General features: G+C 39.3%; 1 long non-coding RNA gene across 2 annotated transcripts; it reads right to left on the bottom strand.

Moving 5' to 3' along the window:
- Positions 1-291: 291 nt before the first annotated feature.
- On the bottom strand, positions 292-23,849 carry LOC121011843 (uncharacterized). 2 transcript variants are annotated; one of them, XR_005781794.1, is made up of 4 exons: positions 23,491-23,849; positions 12,260-12,306; positions 7,895-7,969; positions 292-490 (listed from the first exon to the last, which is right to left on the bottom strand). It is a non-coding gene; the product is annotated as an uncharacterized LOC121011843 (long non-coding RNA). The 2 variants fall into 2 exon arrangements; XR_005781793.1 differs by lacking the exon at positions 7,895-7,969 and having other exon boundaries at positions 23,491-23,848.
- Between the last annotated feature and the right edge of the window lie 15 nt (positions 23,850-23,864).

Raw genomic sequence — 23,864 nt, 5'->3', positions numbered from 1 at the left:
CGCGTCAGGCTCTGGGCTGATGGCTCAGAGCCTGGAGCCTGTTTCCGATTCTGTGTCTCCCTCTCTCTCTGCCCCTCCCCCGTTCATGCTCTGTCTCTCTCTGTCCCAAAAATAAATAAACGTTGAAAAAAAATTTAAAAAAAAAAGATCATTTGTAATAGATATTTAAGCACATATGAACAAAATGAGACTCAGAGAAGTAACTTCCTGAAGATTATGCAGCTAGTAACTAATTGAACCAGGTGCATCATTGCTGCAAATTGCTGCAAAACAAAACCACTGCAAAACTCAGTGGCTTAAAATAGGGATCATTTATTATTGCTCAGAAGACTACAAGCCAGGAATCAGTAGATAGTTCTTCCGATCTTGGATGGCCCTCTCAACATGTTTGGAGGCTGGCTGTATGTCAATCTTGCCCAGTGGGGTTTGGGACATCTGGGCTCTACTCCATGTGGTCTCTCATCCTTCAGCAGACTGGTTCAGGCTCATTCTTGTGGTACAAGCAAGGTTGAGAGAGAGAGGGAAGGAGAGAGAGAAGGAGAAGGAGGAGAAATAAAAGGAGGAGAAGAAGAAGTAGAAGAAGGAGGAGGAGGAGAAAAAGAAGAAGGAAGAGGAGGGGAAACAAAAGCTTCTTGAGACCTGGGCTCAGCACTGGTGCAACATCCCTTCTGCCTTACCTATTGGTCAAAGCAAGTCATAAGACTGGCCAAGATTCAAGGTATGGGAAGAGCTACAAAGTCACATTGTATTGGGCATGAGTCCAGGGAAGCTATTAACTGGGGCCATCAATGCAATCAGCCTACTTCACCAGGATTCAAATGACTCCTGTACTATGTACAAAACCCATACCCTTGCTTCTGTATTATGTTAACCATAAACACTCACACAGACAACACTGGTGTCTGTCACATACTTCCCCAACACCTATGTGCTGTTCCAACCCCACTCACCATTAGGTGAACAAAATATGAGGTCTCCCAACTCCAATCCTTTGATCTATCAAAGAATCTTGATTTTTGCATTGGTTTTGAAAATTCATCTTCTATTAAAAAATATGTTTTTAAAACTTATAAACCATGTAAGGAGAAAGGTCTAAAAGGGATTTTTCTCCCTATCTTAGCAACAGAATTCACACTGTTTATATGCTACTTTGATCAAATATAACAAGATCAGTGGTCATGATCAACATGTTAATTAACTCAAGGAAAGGGAGAAATTTGACCTGTGGCAAATGTAGTATATAACCTCAGAAAAAGAAGCACAATTCTCTACAACAAACATGGCAATAACAGACACAGTTTTCCATAGCAAACAATCATAGCCTTCAGAAAAGGTTGCAATCCTTGGGAAATGATTATAAACACACTCCCACTTTTGAGGGGAAACTCTTGTCTTCTCAAAAGTAAAACAAACAAAACAAAAAATTTAAACTAGCTAGAAATTCTATTCCCTGCCACCAAAGAAATAAGGACAAATCTTACATAAAACCTTTGTCCTACCTTTATTCTTTGTAACTCTAAGGTAACTGATTTATAAATATTCCTAACCCCTCTCCTTTTCCTATTAAAATATGATCCTCAGGATATAACATTTTTACAAGCAGTTCTAAAAAAAATAAAAATAAGAAAAATAAAAGCAGTTCTATCAGAGTTTTCCTCTCTAGTTTTCTTGCTAGAATATTGTTGTTGTGATGTATGACTGTTTTTCCCCTCCAAATTTTAATGAAGGCTGAATAAAAGATCTGGGGCTTTTACTCTCCATCTTGTAGTATACCATCTCACCAAAAATGTTCTTTCTTTTCTGTCTGTCTAACACATGGGACCACATCAGGACTTACATTCCATTTCTAGCATCAACTCCAAGCCTTACTCGGGATTCTTTTGGCTGTTATGTTAACAACATTGATTTTGGCACTTAATTATGCATCACCAAGAAATTTTTAATGATTTCCCAAGTGTTTTGACTCGCAACTTTTGGAGGGGAGGGAGTTTGCCCTATATGTCCAGATATTCAATATATTCATAGACTCACGAATGGTTAGGGTTGAAGATACCCTGATGTTCACCCAGTGCAAATGTACCCATAGCACTGGCATTTCCCTTTTCAAACCTTCCTGCTAAGTGGCCATCCACCAGGGATGGGGAACTCACTATCTCCCAAAGACTATTCCATTTTCAGACAGCTCTGATGCTTGGAGAGCAAAGATTTTACTCTTTCATTCTCCACTTTTTCTCCACTAACATCCTCAACTATAATTTCTATCCCATGGGGCCCATTCAGTCCATCAGGGCTGTATGCAGTATTCTAAGCTCTTTTCCTCATGACAGATTTCTAATCTCCAAACAACTGATATCACTTCCCAGAATAAATATCCCCAAATTCTTCTCTCTTTTTTTTAATGTGACATGGCTCTTAAATTGTACTTATTTTTTGTTGAGGTATAATTAACATAAGTTATATTAGTTGCAGGTGTACAACATTGATTCAACAATTCTATACATTACTCAGTGCTCACTGTGATAAGTATAGTCACCATCTGTCACCAAACAACGTTACTATTATTATTAGTCATATTTAAATTTTTAATTAATTAGGTAGAGTGGTAGCCAAGAAGCCAGACTGATAGAACAGTCATGAAAATTATGTTTCTGGGGGTGCCCGAGTGGCTCAGTCGGTTAAGCATCTGACTTAGGCTCAGGTCATGATCTCACAGTTCGTGGGTTCAAGCCCCACGTAGGGCTCTGTGCTGACAGCTCAGAGTCTGGAGCCTGCCTCAGATTCTGTGTCTCCCTCTCTCTCTGCCCCTTCCCTGCTTACACTCTGTCTCTCTGTCTCTCTCTCAAAAGCAAATAAAAATTTAAAAATAAATAAATAAAATACAATAAAATTATGTTTCTGGCCGGATAATTACCAACATGAGGTAATACCCCATCATGAATATGGTAGCTTAGACCATCATTGAGAAATGTGACTTGTGCCTGGCAATTACTTCCATACCACAAGCACATGGAAAAGATGAACACCATCATCTCTGGCAAGAAGCTCCACAACAAGGTACAGCCTACATCATTCAGCTAATAAAGCAGATTTAGTCTCCATTTAAACTGCAGGAAGAAGAGAGAGGAAAAAGGATTGTTCTCTCCATCTGCAGGTCTCCAAACTCATAGCTGCACTGAACTTCAAAACACCAAGAAGAACCATTTAAATATTCTCTCAGCTGAGCTATTTTATTCTTAACGTATATGGGTGTACCAACCTTGGAAAGAATTGTTTACAAATAGTTTGCAATAATGTGGAAAAGGCTTAGCCATGGTTTTGAACTTTTTTTAAAACCTCAAGAAGATTAAATACATATGCATAGGCAAAAAAAAAAAAAAAAAGCTTGAAAGAAATTTGGCTGAAATGAAAACAGTGGCTTGGGCTGATGGGATTTTAAATGTTTATTATTATTCTTTGTATCCTCCACCCTGACCCTCATGTTCCACAGTGAAGATATATTACTGTCAAATCAGGAAAACATGAATGTTTAAAAATATTTTAAATTTTAATTTAAATTGGGCAAAAGGATCCTCTTTTTCTAGAGTCCTGTAAGTTAAGGGATTCTTTGGGTGTATCCTTTGTTAACAACAGTGTATAATAGGGAGTGATATATAAACAAAAGGGAAAAATTCACAAGAAACCTTTGCCAAGTTAAAACTATCCCCTAAAATAACCATTTGATGAGTACTGTTCTGAAGGGCTCTGCTGCTTCTTTGAGGTTCTGATCTCGATTCAAATCTTCTTCACCATAACTCCTGTGGTGATGCCCTGGCATCTGTCAGATCACCTTGCTGGCACTTTCTTCCCATCATGGAGGGCCAAACACCTGAGCACAGCAAGATCTAACGGGCTTCCTGGTGGGGAGTTAGGAACATCTAGGTTCTATTTTCAGCCATATAGTACTGAGGAATCCCCCAAGAGGTCTAACGTGAAAGACAACTTAATTTATTTAAGCCCATTACTGCTTGCTTGATATGCCTTAAGAAATTCCAAATACAAAAAGAGATCACACTCATTAAAGCACAACATGACACGCTGTGAAAAACACAGCATATGGCTATTATCTGAAGTCTGAAAAGCCTGAATAACCCTTGATGTGTAAACGGGTCCTTTTTGATTCTCTGAAAAATAGTGGTTTCAAGATCAAAACCACAGATGGAAACTCTCTCAGTGGGTAAAAAGCACCTGAAGATAAAGTTGATAGAGTCCATGAAGGGGATGAGGTTAAATACATGAACACAGAGAATTTTAAACACATCTACATGAACAAGACAATCTCATAATTACTCTTTAAAATTTAGTAAACCCATAAAAATGGGAGAGACACTCCTTAAATATTTTTTTCCACTCCTAGTTATGTAATAGTTATTCTGGAAGTAGTTAACTTTGTTCCACTTATTTAAAACAGGTGATCCTTGGGGCGCCTGGGTGGCACAGTCGGTTAAGCGTCCGACTTCAGCCAGGTCACGATCTCGCGGTCCGTGAGTTCGAGCTCCGCGTCAGGCTCTGGGCTGATGGCTCAGAGCCTGGAGCCTGTTTCTGATTCTGTGTCTCCCTCTCTCTCTGCCCCTCCCCCGTTCATGCTCTGTCTCTCTCTGTCCCAAAAATAATAAATAAACGTTAAAAAAAAATTAAAACAGGTGACCCTTTATAAATTATACATAGCTGCCATCAAGAATCTATTCGGGGGGCACCTGTGTGGCTCATTCGGTTAAGTGTCCGACTTTGGCTCAGGTCATGATCTTGTGGTTCGTGAGTTCAAGCCCCACATCAGGCTAGCTGCTGTCAGCTCAGAGCCTGCTTCAGATCCTCTGTGTCTCTTTCTCTCTGCCCCTCCCCCACTTGCGCTGTCTCAAAAATAAATAAAACATTAAAAAAGGAATCTATTTGGGAAAAATATTAGTTCCAGATCAGCAGTGTTATAGTAAGATCCTTGAGAACAAGGATTATGCACTAAATTTCATGCCTACCTCTTACTAAACTACTGCTAAGGTGGAAGTTGATTGTGAGATTGTAAAGTTCATTTTCTTCTCCTCTGTTATTTACCTGGACTTTTGACTCCCATCCCTAGGCCTTAGCTTAGATTTGTTTCACAGTACTTTTCCCTCTGTAAGAAAAGTATACATACATATATAAACGTATGCACACACACACACACACACACACATACACATACATACATACATATATATATATATTTCTTTTTTAAAAATTTTTTAGTGTTTATTTTTGAGAGAGAGAGAGAGCGAGAGAGGGGCAGAGAGAAGGAGACACAGAATCCGAAGCAGGCCCCAGGCTCTGAGCTGTCAGCACAGAGCCCGACACAGGGCTCAAACTCACGAACCGTGAGACTATGACCTGAGCCGAAGTCAGACGCCTAACTGACTGAGCCGCCCAGGTGCCCCTATATATATTTCTTTATTGTTTATCTTTTAAATTTACTTATACCCATGACCCACAGATCAAGAGTTGCATGCTCCTCCAACTGAGCCAGCCAGGTGCCCCTCTCTCTGTACTACTTCAGATGCACCAATAAGATAGGTGTTAGTTACCAAGTGCTAATCTTCTTGTCTCGGTCAAAGCTATTTGGAGACAAGTAACAAAACCCTACCCACACTAGCTTAGGCTAAAAAAGAGGAGAATTGACAAGTCTATTGAACTGTCTCTTCAAAACTACAGAAACCAAAAGTCATCACTCCATCTTTCTCCACCTGTAATGCCACCTGGGGGCAAATCCTTCCCTGCCTCCTCCAGCTTCTGGTGGTGCTTTTGGCTTGGGCCTGCCTAACTGTAATCTCTGCTTCAGTCTTCCCTTCTGTTTCTTATAAAGACGTTTGTCATTGGCTTTAGGGCCACCCAGATAATTGCACCTTGAGATCCATAATTACATCTGAAAAGACCTTATCTCCAAACAAGATCACATTCAAAGGTTACAGGGGTGAAACATAGACGTATCTTTTGGGGGCCATCATTCAAATCACTACAAAGGCCTTTTCAGGTACCGTAAGGTACTTAAAAACATCAAGAGGATACAAGAGGGAAGGGAGAAAAGGGTAATGATTTGGGATTTTTCTTCTCGAAATTGTAGGATACAGAATTGAAAAGGTGTAATAGAATTTCAAGAATATACAGGATCCTATTTTCCAGGTTATAAATTTTACAGTCCTAGATATTCCCTGATGTGTTCATTCATCTAACCTTTGGGCCATGTGATAGGCCATACCTATCATACAAGTGTGGTGGTGTTTTTCGCTTGTAAAAACTTTCCTGACAAAAAATTGTTTGGCAGTATGAGACAATCCACATCATATGAATTTTGCTCCACTATCATAAAAAATCATCCTTTGAAGGGCTTCATCAAATTTCCCCTGGTACTTTTCAATCCTTTGGTATTTATTTATTTTTTTTTTAATTTTTTTTTTCAACGTTTATTTATTTTTGCGACAGAGAGAGACAGAGCATGAACAGGGGAGGAGCAGAGAGAGAGGGAGACACAGAATCGGAAACAGGCTCCAGGCTCTGAGCCATCAGCCCAGAGCCTGACGCGGGGCTCGAACTCACGGACCGCGAGATCGTGCTGGCTGAAGTCGGACGCTTAACCGACTGCGCCACCCAGGCGCCCCAATCCTTTGGTATTTAAATCACTCTTTCTCAAAGAACTTACTCTATTCTAGAGACACCGGTATTAAACTAAAAATGATATTTGAGTGCAGACTAACTTTTTCAGAGGTCAGTTCTTAGTGAATATTTTCATCTTAAAATAACTCTTGCTTTTATCCATAAATTGTATTTTCAGAGTTTTGGAGAACGAATATTTGATAAAAGAGCTTCTATTGACAGATGAGAAATGTGTCAACCAAGGAAGAGGAACAGGAATTATTCTGTTTGCCCTGGGGAGGAGCAGACTTGAACTGAGGTTAGATGAGAGAGCATGATAGCTGTGAAGTTCCTTACACAGTACCTGGAATTTTTAAGTTGCATTAAATGGTAAGACTCATATGGCAGGAAGCATTTCATATATTTTAATTATGCTAAAGGAAAAAGTCTTAGAAATTGAAAGTACAGAGAGCCAAATTTCTTCCCACTATAAAGGGTTTCTGATAGTTGAGACTGTCCATAAATGGAAAAGATCATCACACAGAGTATTAAAGACATCCATCATTAGAAATTTTTCAACCCAATATCAGTGACTCTGGGATACACTATCAGTGTCCTTGCATTGATTTGGGGTATGAGAGAGTACAGGGTGGAGAGGTTAAAAAACTCTTAGGTTTAAAACTCTGTAAATTTTTGATTAGGATTATGTGCCATAAAATAGGTCAATTCAAGCCTGGAAAAAGAGGGCCTTTTTTGCTTTGTTTTGTTTTGTTTTGTTTTGTTTTGTTTTGTTTTTGCAACTACATTAAAAAAACATTTTTTTAATGTTTATTTTTGAGAGAGACAGAGTGGAAGCAGGGGAGGGGCACAGAGAGACTGAGACACAGAATCTGAAGCAGGCTCGAGGCTCTGAGCTGTCAGCACAGAGCCTGATGTGGGGCTCAAACTCATGCGCCCTGAAATCATGACCTGAGCCAAAGTCAGATGCTTAACCAACTGAGCCATCCAGGCACCCCTCTCCTATGCAGCTTCTAAATCAGAACCATCCAACAGAAATATGATATGAGTCAGAATGTAATTAAAAATTTCTAGTTATCACATTAAAGAAAGTGAAAACAGGCAAAATTAGTGTTCATAATATATTTTAACACAATACATCTAAAATATTATCACATAAACACATAATCAATGTTAAAAATCATCAGATATTCTACATTATCTTTTCATAATAACTCTTTTAAATCCAGTATATACTTACATTTATGAAGTAACCATATTTCAGGTGCTCAATAGCCACATGTGGCTAGTGGCTACCATATTGAACAGCACAGTTCTAGAATATGCCATTAATGAAAACACAAATCAGATTTCAGGGAGTTAAAAAAAAAAAGAACCAACTTCATAAATGCACACAAATGGTTTCCAAAATCCAGCTTCCCTGGCATATTAGAGGAATGGAAGTGATCGGAAAACACTTCTGTTTAACTGGTGAACATTCACACTTCCTTGGGTGATTGCTCTCATAATTTCCCTGCTTTCTCACCAAAATTTAGTATTAAGTAAATTAAATAACTTTGCAAAGCGCTAAGTTTCCTTATGAACTGCTAACACTCCACCGTTCCAAAAGTAAAACAGTAAATAACAACCCTCTAGTATGTTAATGTTAGTCCTATTATATTTTGCTATTTTATCCATTCTTTTATTCCAGGAGCAACCGCAATTACCGATACAGTAGTAGCTCCTGTCTGTGGTTTCATTTCTTGTGGTTTCAGTCACCTGTGGTCAACCACTGTCCAGAGCAGATGATCCTCCTTCTGTTGTATGGTCAGAAGGTTGACAGTAGCTCAATGCTGTATCACAATGCCTGGCTCATTCCCCTCACTTCATCTCATCACATAGACATTTTATCATCTCACATCACAAAAAGAAAGGTGAGTACAGTACAATAAGACATTTTGAAGAAGACAGAGAGAGAGAGAGAGGGAGAGGGAGACCACGTTCACATAACTTTTATTACAGTATGATTATTATAATTGTTCTATTTTATTATTGTTGTTGTTAATCTTTTACTGTGACCAACCTATAAATTAAATTTCATCACAGGTATGTGTGTATCAAATAAATAGTACATATAGGGTTTGGTCCCATCCAGGTTTTCAGGCATCCACCGGGTGTCTTGGAACATATCCCCCATGGATAAAAGGGACAACTGTAGTACAGCTTTTACCGTTTACTAGTTGTGGCTTATCACCATGGGATTGAAGTAGTCTCAAGGGAAGCTGCTTTGTAATATTTCCAGTGACACATTATCTCTATGCATCTTACCCAGAGAAGAAAGGATAAAGTCATAAACTGGGCTACCTCTATAACTGTAAAATTCCCCCAAAGCTTGGTCAAAATAATGATGTGTTTTAACATTTCTCCAAAGAGATCCTATTATTATTTATAGCTTTTGGGAATTTTATAGGTGGGGAACACTTTTGCTCTGTTGGTAGGAATGCAAACTGAGCAGTCACATTGGAAAACAGTATGGAAGTTCCTCAAAAATTAAAAATAGAGCTCTCCTATGACCCAGCAATTACGCTACTAGGTATTTATCCAAAGGATACAAAAATACTGATTCGAAGGGGCACATGCACCCCAATGTTTATAGCAGCGCTATCAACAATAGCCAAATTACAGAAAGAGCCCAAATGTCTATCAACTGACAAATGGATAAAGAAGATGTGGTGTGTGTGTGTGTGTATATATATATATATACATATATATGTGTATATATATATATACATATATATATGTATATATATATGTGTGTGTGTGTGATGGAATATTACTTAGCGATCACAAAGAATGAAATCTTGCCATTTGCAACAATGTACATGGAACTAGAGTGCATTATGCTAAGAAAAAGACAAATATCATGTGATTTCTCTCATATATGGAATTTAAGAAACAAAGCAGATGACCATAGGAGAAGGGAAAGAAAGATAAGATACAAACAGACAAAAAATAAGATAAAAATTTAAGACTCTTAAATATGGAGAACAAACAGGGTTGTTGAGGGGAGGTGGGTAGGGGGGTGGGCTACATGGGTGATGGGCATTAAGGAGGCCACTTGTTGGGATGAGCGCTGGGTGTTATATGTAAATGATGAATCACTAAATTCTACTCCTGAAACCAATACTACACTATATGTTAACTAACTTGAATTTAAATTAAAAAAATTAAGGAGCACCTGGATGGCTCAGTCGGTTAAGCCTGTGACTCTTGATTCACATTGGGTCATGATCCCAGGGTGGAGTCGATCCCCATGTCAGGCTCCGTGCTGAGCATGAAGCTTGCTTGGGATACTCTCTCTCTCTCCCTCAAAAGAAATAGATAAAACTTTTGAAAATAAACAAATATGTAAATAAATAAATAAAATTTTTAAAAAAGGAGTTAAGTTACATAAGTTATATGTAATAAGAAATATTAAAAGTAAAATGGAACAGATTTTCCAGTTAACCCATTTTAGGAGTCCATAAATATTTCAAAACTCATAGTTGCATCTTCAGTAGAAGTGTGATCATGACTGTAAAAACACCAAAGCTAGACTTCCCAATATTTGTTAGCCTCTTCTCCTTTCTAATTGTACAATCTCTTGAATTTAATCTGGACACATGGCTGCCCAGTTACAAGCAAAAAAACCTCAGCGTTCCTTGCAGCTAGGTGTGACCAATTGATTAATTCCTTTCCGATGAGATGTGAGCATCAGTGAGGTGTGCACCTTCCTGGTCACATCCTTTATAAAGGAAACTGCTTCCCCTCTTCCCTCTCCTTCCCTTTCAGGCCAATGGGAAGGTTTAAGTGATGCTGGTGAACCATTTTCTACCATAGAGAAGCCTGCTAGGAGACTTTATAAGATGACCTAACTAGTGCTACTGTCTAACTGCCTGTGTGTTTCACTTGTTAATGTAAAGGCAAACCTAATTAAATCTGCCACTGGCATATCACTTTATTAATTTTACCTCACTCCTCTCAAATTATTTAATGGATATAATTTTTCTGTAAACATTTGCTGAATATCCACTGCAACAGAACCCACCTTAGGGAATTTGCTAGTGAGATAAGGACCTTTCAGTGCTTTCTGCAGCATGGGGCACTATTGACTACTCCTTCCTTCCAACGTTCTCATCCTTTGACTTCAGTGACTCACCTGTGGTTTGCTTTCTGGCTTTCTTTTCTTTGCTACTCTTCTTCCACTTCTTATTTTGGAGATCCCCAACGTTCCTTCCTGAAACTTCTCTTGTCACCTATCATTCTTAGCCTTTCTGGAGTCATGAACCTCTCGGATATTGTGCTGCAATACATTCTAGGGGGAGGACTTGTCACATATAATTTTAGGATTACATGGACGTACTGAGACAACTGGTAGATTCTCAAAGGGTTCTTACCCCTGAGATTAAGAACAATTTTTCCATGGCTTTAACTTCCTCCCATGGTGCTTAATAATTCCCTTTTATACTTAACCTGGATCTCTCTCTTTCTCTCTGTCTCTGTCTCTCTCTCTCCCTCCAGACACATCTGGCTGCTTATTGTATTCCTCACTTGGATGTCAAACAGGCACCTTCCATTCAAACTTATCATGTCCCAAATGAACTTATCATCTATCCCCCTTCTCTTCAGCTGTCCTTCATCCTATGGTTTCCATCTTGGTGAGTGGCACCACATTCCAATAAATTGTTCAAGTGGTAAAGAAATAAAAGCATCAATCCAGATTATTACTTCTGAAAAAAAAATGTTTGTTGAATGACTAATGAATAAATGGAACGATAGATCAAGTATGCTGAAGAAAAAAGAGGATAACTATTGAGAATGATGTGTACTAAAGCTTATGCTCAAATGTGCACACAGGGCTAGAGGCAGGTTTAAATAACTAGTCATCAAACAAGTGAATGTGTATTTATTAAGTACCTTTTAGTACAAGGCACTGTGTTAGGCACTGATTTTATTCAGGATTCTATTTTGACAATATTTTCAGGGAAATGAGGAACATGATTTGTCAGAAAAGAGTAGTCAGAGTATATTAAGTGGGATAAATTTTTTTTTCAACGTTTATTTTATTTTTGGGATAGAGAGAGACAGAGCATGAACGGGGGAGGGGCAGAGAGAGAGGGAGACACAGAATGGGAAACAGGCTCCAGGCTCTGAGCCATCAGCCCAGAGCCTGACGCGGGGCTCGAACTCACGGACCACGAGATCGTGACCTGGCTGAAGTCGGACGCTTAACCAACTGCGCCACCCAGGCGCCCCAAGTGGGATAAATTTTTACTGAAGTTCAATTAATCTTACCCCATGACTGAGAAATGCTAAATTACTAATAACTTTTCTAATTCTCATTAATAACAGCTCTCTAATTCTTACCTAATTAATAATACTGCTCCTTATTATGCCTTCAAAGATGTCATCATAGTTCATACACAGTAGCTGTGATAATGGAAACTCAAGAAGATGGGATGCTCTTTGGAGTTTAAGGTCATTAAATCTGGCATCTTTCCCTTCCTGAATTCCCATAGCTCTTTGCTTTTCTCTGATAGCATTTATTTTCCCCTTTATTTTATGATGATTTGTGTGCATATCTTACCTCTTATCAGAAAGATTTTCTCCCCCCACAGACTCTGTGCTTTATATCTGGAAGGAGAACATTAAATACTGAGTCAATGAATGCTTTCCAGTTAAAAAAAAAAAAAAACTCATTTAAAGGTAACATCAAATAAATCCTATAAAGTCGAGTAAATCTTGTTACAAGTGATGTTAAGAGGTTTGTGATACTTTCCAATATGACAGCAGCATAATATTTAAGTTACAGATGTTTGTTTTAGTACTATAAGATAGTTGGGAACATGTTAACCCATCTTAGATAGTAATTTATGAGGGAAGGTATTGGCTGGTTGAATGCAGTCTCCAGAGCCAGACTGTGTGGGTTCAAATCCTGGCTTTGCCATTCAATGGCTGGGAGGCTGAGGACCCCTTGGTGCCTCACTTCCTTCATCTGGAAAATGAGAATCTTAGTAGGACTTACTTCCCGGAATTTTTTTAAAGGATGAAAAATAATGTACACACATAAGGCACCTAGAATGGTGTTAGAATTCATTAGACACTAGCCTTCATTTTCTTACAATTTTAACAAGAATAAGGGGAGCTGTGATTAGATTAGGAAAGAATGGAATTTTCTTCTTAGACAACATGATATAGATAACATCTCTCCTATCTTCCCAGCTCAAAACATTCCTATGATCCCCACATTGTCCATGACACCACAAATGCTTATCAGGTATTTTCAAGATGTAGGTAAGAGTTGGAACACATTTTATTGTAAACGAAAAGGTTTAAGTTTCACACAAATAGTGTTTTACCCTTTTTAGCATTCCCTACTCAAAAGACTTATTTGCCTTCCCAAGAACAAGGCAACAGATTTTACCATCCTATCACTCTGTCCCCAGTAAAAAATACTTTCTGGAATTTAAAGAAAGAGACTGGATCTAACCAAATCTAAGGCACAATGCAAAGAGTTAATCAGAAAATTCCAGATTGTCTAGGTTGACTTGTGGGCCTGCTCAAATGTTCTCACTGTGCCATTGGTGCCCGTTACTGCTGACAGCCCCCTACTGGGGAAGCCTCAGGCAATGTCAGAGGTGGGAAGAGAGGGTGGCTGCAACTTAACTTGGTGCAGAAGCTCCAAAGAATAGAACATTTCAGAGAGGGGGGCCACACAAAACATCAGAATAAGAGGCTCTGATAGTCCACCCAGTCATGGGATGATGAGTGACAGAGAGCTGCCTTTGCCTCACACAAGAGCACTTCTTAGTCCTGGGGGCCTGCTCCTTCCTGGGTCACATGACGTGTCTCTGCCACGGTGAACCCTCACACGAGAAAAGGCCAGCATTTCTCAACCCATACACGTCCACAGGCAGCTGTCTTTATCATTTCAGGAAAAGGTCATGGCAGTGACAGAGATTTTGTTTTGCCTAAAAAAGGAATGCTCTTTGAAAAAATTTTCAGTGCATCCTAGAGAAGTGCTTTTTAGTTCCCATAACTGACTGGTAAATGTAACTTTACACCAAGGGTGTGATTTTTATATTGTATTTTACCAAAGTGGTAAAATGTGGGTGCAAGAATTGTTTTCCCCTTAGTGTTTCAGAGTAAGTATGAATGGAAACAAGACAAAACAGACACCAAACTTAGTCAATATGAATGTTCGTGGGCAAACATGGTTGAAAATGTAGCTTAATTTCAATATCGGTCTTATTCTTCTTCCTATAATTTTCATTGTATTCTATAACTGATTAGTCTGTCCAATTTCTTGGTGACTCATTATTACATTTTTCTTAGCAAAGGAGGAGACTTGTATTTCCTGTTAGCAGGACTTTCTTTTCTTGAATTGTACCACCTAATTATACTGTTTTTTTCTTCCTTTTATTCAAAATAGCGTGGTGGTACAAGAAGAAGCCAGGCTAGAACTTGCTGTGGTGTGTTCATTTATCTGTTAGAATCTGACATAGGTTGGGGATGAGGTCCTTGGATTTTTGAGGTGATGTAATGTAGTTTGGGTTTTATTTATTTTGTTTTAATGTTTATTGATTTTTGAGAGAGGGAGAGCACATGTGAGCAGGCGAGAGGCAGAGAGACAGGGGGGACGGAGGATCAGAAGCAGGTTCTGTGCTGAGAGCAGAGAGCCCGATGCGGGGCTCGAACTCACAGACTGTGAGACTGTGACCTGAGCCAAAGTCAGATGGTTAAGGCCAACTGAGCCACCCAGGTGCCCCATATAATTTATCATTTATATTGAGACATTTTTGAAAATGAAAGGGGGCACTACTCAGGATAATAGGACAGTGTAAATCAAGACTGTCACAAGCAAAACCAGAATTTATGGTAGAAATGATCTGGCCTTCTATCCAAATCTTGACTGTGCCAATTTCCTCCTTTGACATGTGCAAAGTGATAAACCTCTTTGAACTTCATTTTCTGCATCTGCAAAAGAAAGATAACAATTCTCAAATGTTGAGGGAGAGGGGGAAGTGCCTGACATATTATGTATCCTTTGTAAGTATTATCAAGATAATGTTTGCCATGTATACCTTAAAATTCTTCACAATAGACAGTATGATATTATAAATGGATCAGGTTAAGTTACACTAGGGGTGCAATCAGTTGTCCCAATCAGAAATTCCCACTCCAGGGGCACCCGACTTAGTCGGTTGAGTGTCTGACTCTTGATTTTGGCTCAGGTCATGATCTCATGGTTCAGGAAACAGAGCCCCATGTCAGGCTTTGCACTCTGTGCGTGGAGCCGGCTTGGAATTCTCTCTCTCTGCCCCCTCCCCCCACCAAAGAAATAAATAAACTAAAAAAAAGAAAAAGAAAAAGAAATTCCCACTCCAGGATGGCAGCTAAGGGGTCTCAACAGGATGTAGGTACTACAAGCACATCTTTCCAACTTATCTGAATGCAGACTAAAGATCATTTTATTTACTATAACAAGTGTCAAAAATGAATTTTTCATTGTTGGAATCAGTGGTTTGTTAGCCATAATAAAGGACATTAGAAATAGACTCCCATAGTGGCTCAGTTGGTTAAGCAACTTCAGCTCAGGTCATAATGCGGTTTGGGGGTTCGAGCCCTGCGTCAGGCTCTGTGCTCACAGCTCAGAGCCTGGAGCCTGCTTCAGATTCTGTGTCTCCCTCTCTCTCTCTGCCCCTCCCCTGCTCATGCTCTCTCTCTCTCTCTCTCTCAAAAATAGACAAACATTAAAAAAAATAAAGAAAGAAGAAAAAGAAATAGGCTCTCACTGATAGACTTTATGATTTTCAAGATGTGTGGACTGGCTAACATATTTCAGAGGTACTCCCATGCTTTTATGAACACGTTGGTAAGAAGCTGGGCCAGTAGGGACAGTGTGTGGGACAGAGGACTTCCAGTTGTCTGGTGCTTCCTGGAAGGGTGACAGAACCCTGGTTCTGGAATATTGTTCATCCTCCTGCAGTGAACCTTTCATGCAAGGTTATGATTACAGTTCCTAAACGGAAAGAGACCGGCATGTCATCAAACTCACAGAACAGGTGGTATGTGTTAGCTGTTAATGCTTGCTAACTAATGTTTGTTTAATAAATGTCTGCACGTACGACAGAAATTGGACTGAGATTGGTTTAATAATAAAAACTGGTTATGAGGTTGTTGGAGAATAGTTCCTTTTTATCCCAATTCCTATAATTTGGCTGCAATCACTATCTACCAATAAATAAATAAATAAATAAATAAATAAATAAATAAACAAACCGGTAATTATGCATGATTAAAATATTTAATCATGTTTTTAACCACTAATGTGACTCTACATTTGGATCTTCTGTCCACTTCTGTTGGCCAATTGGAATGAAAACAAAAACAAAAACAAAAACAAAAACAAAAAACAAGTGTTAGAGGAACTGACTTGCGTAGAATGGTAAATGGCAGATCCAGGTCTAGGACTCAAATCATGTGATTTGAAGTTCAATGCTCAGGAGTGGGTACAAAGCAAATGTGTGTATGTGTGTGTGTGCACATAGATGCCAGTGCCAGATGAAGAGGAAGAGGAGGAAGGAAACCGAAGTGATGTGAGGTGACATGGAGGAAAACCAGAAAAAAAAAACATTAGGCAATACTGTAGGTTACTAAAATTAAGCACAAGCCTGCAAAGGAGGGCTGGGAAGGTTCTGAAGTTACTATTTACTTAAGAGCTAGTTCCATAAATAATAATAATAACGATGTCTATTAATCATTAGCTGTAGACTAACAATAGTACATTTCCTTGCACAATGCAGATGTGTTGGACTCATTGCCTGGTGCCATGAAAATGTGGTCAAGAGGGTAGGGATACCTAAAACCACATCTCTCCAAGTTTTAAGTACAATGATGTGTATTGGAGATTGTAGACTGATTTTCAAATACCACAAGGAAATTGATCTGCAAAGAAACTAAGAACTGTTTTTTCTACTTTTCTCCCATGGCAAAATTTCCCTCCCCTTGGCTTATCACCTAAACTACTAAAAGCTCCGCTTGTGAAAAGAAGAAAAACTAAAAACCAAGAAACAAAAGCACAACAAAAAAAAGTACAAAATCTTTCAATACATTTGGAGAAGAACCAAATAAAGCATTATTTTCATACAACTTTATGCTGGAGAAGAAAGCCAGGAAATAGTTAATTTTAAATATTTAAGAACTGTTGGGGCCTGGGTGGCTCAGTGGGTTAAGCATCCAACTCTTGATTTCTGCTCAGATCACAATCTCACAGTTTGTGAGTTCGAGCCCCTCATCAGGCTCTATGCTATTAGTCCTTGGGATTCTCTCTCTCTCACCCACTCCATTGCCTCTCTCCCTCTCAGGCGCATGCACATGTACTCTCTCTTTCAAAAATAAATAAACTTTAAATATTTAAGAACTGTCAACATTTATCTCAATGGAAAGGCACACTTCTGCAGTTAACAAATGATGAGGTTTGACAAATTTGGATCACTCTGTCTGAGGATTATGGGATGGGAGGAAGAAAGCCTGAAAAGGCAGTATTAAGTATGTGTGAGAAATAAGCCCACTGACCCCATCAACAGAGGGACACAGAGACTCAGAGCACAGGGAACCCCGAGGCTTTAATCAACATTCTCGCAAGAGTGGGTGTCTGATGGACAGGCATACTGGGGGCAGTTACAGCAGGCAATTTATCTCCTAGCATGTGAGTCCCTCCCCTGATTCCTCATTGACTGAGTGCTACAGAGTTTACAGCCTGGCCTGGAGGTCGCCTATGCCCACGTAAGGCAAAAAGTAATCTGACTGGAACAAATACACATTCCTCCATGACACAGAGACTTCAGTTCTTTGGCGCATGCTCATTGCAAAGCCCCCCCCCCCCCCAAATAAGCCTGTGAAATGAAGGTGGGGGATGAAGAACCAGGAAGTGAAGTGTCTTAGGGTTTAGGACTCCACTGTGTGTGTGTGTTGGGGCTTGCACATATTCCCAATAGGTTATAAACCTATTGTTAAATAGACAGCACAGCTTTCATTTGGTATTTCTGAAAATGATTCATCTCACTTCTCACAGTGTGTATAAATTTTCTACATGTATATCTATATATGCAAATGGAGTTTCTAGAAGGTGACAATGTCAGATTTGGATAATGTGTAATATCAGCATGACTACAGAAATAGCTAACTTTTAATTCTTGAGTGTCAGAATACTAAGATTGCTCTACCTAATGTTTTTGACCCATTCAAATGGGCATCTTTCACTTTGATCCTCAATTTCATATATAGTTAAATTAGCATAAATCCAACTGAGTATCTTTTAAATCCTATGGAGGTTGGAGGGAAAATGCATTTTTGTAAAAACAAAGTAAAAAACAGAACGAAGTCACCCAAAAAACTGAAAAGATTTCCAAAGTCTATTCCACCTCTGTAACTTCAAATGGCTTACAGATGAGGCCACTTTTAATTTTAAGAGGGGAAGAAAAGTACATTGTGTTCGTATGTATGTTTACTCTAAAACATGGATGAGGCTCTATAGCTTGTACAAGGTCTCCATGGCAGAAACCACACATGAATTCAAAGGTCTCTCGAGGTGCATGTCTAGGAGGGTTCACATTTTTGGACAGGGAGGCTGCAGTAACAGTATGTGGTCAGCAAGCAAAGGAAGTGGACAGGATTCAGGGCTGAATCATGATCCTACGGGCTAGGGAGCCACTGCACCTACCCCCTGACTCCTGCTCTCACCAATGGCAACTTTTCCTTTCCACTCCATAATGACCAGCTCTTGTTTACTGAGCTCTTTCAAACTGTGCTAAGTATTTTACACACAGCATCTCACCTCTTGCACAACACACCTAGGAGGAAGGTGTTACAACAAGTAAACCATTCACTCCTTTTAAGAATGCTGGAAGGCAGGTACTATTCTTATTCTCATTTTATAAAGGAGGAAGCCAAGGCACAAAGACATTCAGTAACTTGCTTAAGATAACGTGGCCAATAAGTAGCAGAGCTGGCTCAGAGCCATTTTTCTTGGCCACCATGTCAAGTCATCACCATTCAAATGTTGTGGAACGGTGCAGACTTAAACCTCTGTGGCCAGACTAAAATATAAAGTGGGAACCATGTTGGTGATACAAGGGGATTTAAGAGAGAGGCCACCGACAAGATGCACTTGCTTGTGAAGAGCCACGTAACTTGGCTTTGTTGCTGATTGATATGTGGAAGTAAATGGAAAATGGCTACAAAATGAAACACCCAACCACAAGCGTGAGCTTAACATTAAACATGATATAGGAATGGGGCACCTGGGTGGCTCAGTTGGTTAAGTGTCTGACTCTTGATTTTGGCTCGGGCCATGATCTCAGGGTTCGTGGGATCAAGCCCACCTGGGGTCTGCACTGACAGTGCAAATTCTCCCCTCTCTCTCTACTCCCCCCTCAAAATAAATAAACATTAAAAAAAAAAAAAAAAACCAAAACATTATGTAGGAGCAAAATCTCTTGCCTAAGAGACCTGGTGTAGGTGTCACTGAGAGAAATAAGATAATTATCTGAAGCTGAAGTGACTTTTAAGATCTTGAATCATGATTGAGAGGTGATAAAAGCCCTGGGGACATCTTTAGCAGCAATGAATCGTTCGTATTTCCCATTCTCTTTCTTGGAATCTGGGTAAGTCAGACAGCCAAGCCTGAAGTCAGCCCACAACATTCACTATCTTTTTCGTTAAGTAGTCTTTCCAGGGCCTTAAAGTCCCTAGTTGTGAATGTAGAATAAGTCCCATCTTTATTTAAAGTTTGTAATATTGGGTCCTCCAGAAGTGTTCTGTAAATTCCACACGCTATCAAATAAGAGGAAAAGCAATTTGAAGAATGACAAAAATCACTACTCCCAAATTCCACACTAGAGTTTTCAGAGTAACTAGATCTGTAGTACTAAAGAATTCAAGTCATTTAGGGGCAACTGCCACTGTATGGTCAGTCTCACACAGCTGCTTACAGCCTCCTGGGACTATTTCCGAGCAGTGATAGTGAAGTGGAGCCCCTCCCTTGTGTTTGTGAATCCATAGGATTCTAACCAGGATTCTCCTGCCCCTCCCTAAGTCCTGATCCATCCGGGAAGAAAGTAAAGAGAACACAGGTGAGCATACATATTTACATAAGCTACAAGGTTGTGCAAACAAACTCTTAACTGATAAAAGGGCATTTTATAAATGGTTCTTATTTCTAACCATTTGCTTTGACAGCTTTATTTTTTTAATTCAAGCACAATTAACACAGTGTTATATTAGTTTCAGGTATACATTATAATGATTCAACAATTCCACACCTTACTCGGTGCTCATCAAGATAAGTGTACTGTAATCCCTTTCACCTATTTTATCCATCCTCCCAAACTGCCTGTGGCAACCACCAGGTTGTTCTCTGTATTTAAGAGTCTAGTTTTTCGTTTGTCTCTTTTTTTCTCTGTTCATTTGTTCTGTTTCTTAAAATCCACATGAATGAAATCATGTATTTGTCTCTGAGACAAATTTACTTCTTTCACTTAGCATTATACCCTCTAGATCGATCCATGTTGTTGCAACATCTTCTTTATCCATTCCTCTATGGATGGACACTTGGGCTTCCATATTTTGGCTATTGTAAATAATGCTGCAATAAACATAGGTGTGCATATATCTTGTTGAATTAGTGTTTTCATTTCCTTTGGGTAACTACCCAGTAATTGAATTACTGGATCATATGATGGTTCTATTTTTATTGAGGAACCTCCATACTGTTTTCCACCATGACTGCACTGGCTGGTATTCCCACCAACAGCTCTTTTCTTTCCCCATTCTTGTCAATACTTGTTATTTATCCTTTAGAGTCTAGCTATTCTAACAGGTGTAAGGTGGTATCTAATTATGGTTTTGATTTGCATTTTTCCTGATGATTAGTGGTGTTGAACACCTCTTCATGTACTTGTTGGCCATCTGTACGACTTTTTCAGAAAAACGTCTATTCATGTCCTCTGCCCACTTTTAATTGGATTATGTGGTGTTGAACTGTATAATCTTTTTATATATTTTGGTTATTAACCCCTTATTGGATACATCAGTTAAAAATATCTTCTCCCATTCTGTAGGTTGTCTTTTGTTGACGGTTTCCTTTGCTGTGCAAAAGCTTTTTATTTTGGTGTGTGATGTCTTACAATTTTTAATGGGCTTTACACATCTAAAGTCTCTTCCATATTGTTTTAAAGTCCTTATCCTTAGTCTCCTTAATGTCTTACACCAGTGTTTTTCCCTCTGTATAACACACCAAGGTTTCTCTTGTTTAAATCCTATATCCTTTTTATCGTAAGTGTTTATCATAAAATAATGTGTATAGGTTTTAAAATAATGAATGTAAATTTTTCCTAGTGTCCATAACTGCCAATTAGCTAAGAATCTTGATTATTTCCATCATGAGGTTAAAATGGATTCTCTTTTGAAATGCACTTTGTGAACATATTTTTCTTTCACTTCCATGGGCTCCACCTTACATATGATAAATTGCAATACTGTGTAGGCCATATAAGCTTTTCTACTCACAGTTTTGCAGAGATTAGTGAAAAATGGACTCAGCAACTGACTAGAAATTGAATTTCAGTAAGGGAGGAAAAATGATTATTATTTAGCAAGCCAACAAAAAATATGTTCTGGGTTCTCATTAGACATTTTTAAAATGTAGTGTTAGCTTGAAAACAAATAAATGAGTCAAGAGGGGAAAACAGAAAACTCTAAACATTAAAAGCCAGAACTCCTTCCTGAGAACATTTTTGTTAATGATAGTTACTAGTCAATTTTTGACTTCTTATAAAGGCTTGGAACATTAGGAAGATAAAGAAAACTGAATTACTGCCAATAATCTACTACAAATAATTGACTTGACTACATTTCATACAACTGAAGGTCATTGACTATTTTTCTATTTTCTTTGTTCCTAGTTTTCAAATACTGGATGGTTGGTATTGACCTTTAGCTTGTCATGTTCTCTATGCCAGAGCCAAGAACAATTCACAGGTATTATTTATTTAGCTAACTTCATCCTTAAAGCTGCCAAAGAGGATCCAGGATGGAACCCATATAGGGTTGCAAGTCCATAAAAGGAATAAAATTAATATTGTACAGAAATGACCTCATGTGTTCTCACAACCTTCATAAAAGTAGATAAAAAGACTATATTAGTCCCATTTTATAAAGAAACCGAAGGAAGATGGAAACAAGTATATTCAACACTTATTAAGTATCTATAACAGCAGAAGCACAGTGCTGAATTTTGGAACATAATTAAGGTGAAGTCCATATCCTTCAAGCAGTCATAATCTAGTGGGCATGGCTGACTGTGAAAAACACAATCATAAAGACATAAAATACAATGAAAGAATAGGGGAGAGAATCACCTCTCTCTCTCTCTTTTTTAAGTTTATTTATTTATTTTGAGAGAGAGAGAGAAAGAGCATGAATGGGAGAAGGGCAGAGAGAGAGGGGGACAGAGGATCTGAAGCAGGCTCCGCACTGCTGCTCCTCAGCAGCGAGTCTGATGTGGGGCTCAATGTCAGCAACCTGTGAGATCATGACCTGAGCTTAAGTCAGACACTCAAGCACCTGAGCCACCCAGGCGCCCAGATAGAATGACTTCCACTGGTTGTAAGGCTATGAAAGGGTTTTGTAGATATGAAATCTGAGCCAACTCAATGGGAAGAGTGTTCTACAAAAATGGTGGGATAGCAGAGGATAACATGAGAATTCGTTAGTTATCACATAGAATCTGAGGGCAGGGCAGGGGTATAAGGGAGATGACATGTTCAGAGGGTCTGTAGATATCCTTAAATGCCAACTCCGGTAGCAGTGTTGTGAAAAGTAGGGTGGCAGGGAAGTAATTAGGAGACCATTGCAATGGTTCAGGAAGGAGGTAATGAGGTTTGAACTAAGAAGAAGTAGGAGTGCCAGCCAGTAGTGATAGCAGTAGAATCTATGTAATTTGGCAAGTGGGTGGGTGTGGACCATGAAGGAGGAGGAGGAGTTGAAGACGATTCTAAGGCATTAATTTGAAACAGTGAACATATTACATTTGAGCTACCTTGAGCCACAGAGAAGGGAATTTCCATCAGGAAGGTGGAAGTGTGGGTCTAGAGATCAGGACAGATATGGAAATCACAGGCATGTGATGGCTGAATACATATGAGTGGAATAAATCACCAAAGGATAGTGTACAAAGAGAAAAAAAGACAAAAAGAAAACCTTAAAATGCAGGGAACACCAGCGTTTTAAGAAAGAGAGGAGTGAAGAGTCATTGGTGTCACATGAATGGCCGGTCTGAGAGCCAAGCATATGATGCAAAGTGATCAAAATCAACAAAAGTTTCCAGAGATACAGCTGAACGCTGCTGAGGGGATCAGCAGGCGATTTCCTGTGGTCACAGAGATCATATCCGCACCTAAAAACTCTGCACCTACCTACTCAATTATCACACAAGAAATACAATGTGGTTTTTCAAGAGGAACCCACTCATTTTACGAATAGTTAATGTGGGACTCAGTGATCAAAATAAATTGCAAGTTCCAATTTCCTTCATTAAATTTTCTTTCAAGCTCACTACTCTCCTTACATTGAGGTTTTTAGAGAACTATTATTAATCAAGTACGTGCTCTCTTTAATCCTTGTGGATGTGGTTACATGCAAGGACTCCTGAGTCACAGAGGTTTGTTGGGTGTCTAATCCAGCAGTGTAACGAGGACTTGTTACCTAACCTCTTCAGACTCGGTTTCCTCATTTGCAAAATGGGAATGGTGATACTTGTGAGAGTTGAGAAGAGTGCATGAGAGAACGCAAGCAAAACTCAGCACGTGGCATCAAAGGTCAACTCACTTTTGCTGTTACTGTTTTGTACTTTCTCTCGGGGCAGAGGCTACCCCAACACTACTTCCGAAAGCGGGTAGTACCGAGCTGGGGACGTGTGAGCCTCATTCGGCCACCCCTCCGGGAAGCGTCAAGCGCAGGAAGAGGGATAAACAGCTGACAGGTTCCCCAGGACTCGTCAGCCTACAGCCCCGGAGGTAGGACTGGCTGCAAGACGCCGCTGGAAGCGGGATCCTAGTCACCGCCTGTGACCCTCGGACGACCACACATCCCAGGGTGCAGCGCGCCCACCCAGGGTGGAAATTTAGCCA

Source organism: Herpailurus yagouaroundi, unplaced genomic scaffold (genome assembly GCF_014898765.1).
Source record: "Herpailurus yagouaroundi ecotype Mexico unplaced genomic scaffold, PumYag 195, whole genome shotgun sequence".
Taxonomy (NCBI): Eukaryota; Metazoa; Chordata; class Mammalia; order Carnivora; family Felidae; genus Herpailurus; species Herpailurus yagouaroundi.
The sequence above is the reverse complement of the archived record's forward strand: the minus strand, read 5'-3'. Positions and strand labels throughout refer to the sequence as shown.